This window comes from Penaeus monodon, chromosome 22 (genome assembly GCF_015228065.2).
Source record: "Penaeus monodon isolate SGIC_2016 chromosome 22, NSTDA_Pmon_1, whole genome shotgun sequence".
In the NCBI taxonomy this organism is placed as follows: Eukaryota; Metazoa; Arthropoda; class Malacostraca; order Decapoda; family Penaeidae; genus Penaeus; species Penaeus monodon.
Window position 1 is genome coordinate 24,348,399 of NC_051407.1, and position 358 is coordinate 24,348,756.

Below are 358 nucleotides of genomic sequence, written 5' to 3' on the forward strand. Positions count from 1 at the left end.
GAAAGTGGTGCGGTTCAGTAATTGTAAATACACCAAAACAATGGTATACCGCATACACATGCACACTACCAGTAACGTCCCCATCTAAAATACTTACGTGCGAAAAACCCCCACGCGAAAAATGAAAGAGACCGAGGACAAATTCCCATACGAGATCCGCCTCTCGCCAGGCTTCTTCGCGAGACCGCCTGAGACGGGCTCGCAGAAAAGTCCTTTCAGGGGAATTTTTAGTCGAAATTTTTGTCTAGCTTTTAAATTTTTTGAATCTTTTAAATATTAACAAGCCCTAAATTTCTGCTATTTTCGTTATTTTACGATGGCCCTTTTATATAAAAAAGAAATTTGTGATTTCTACTCC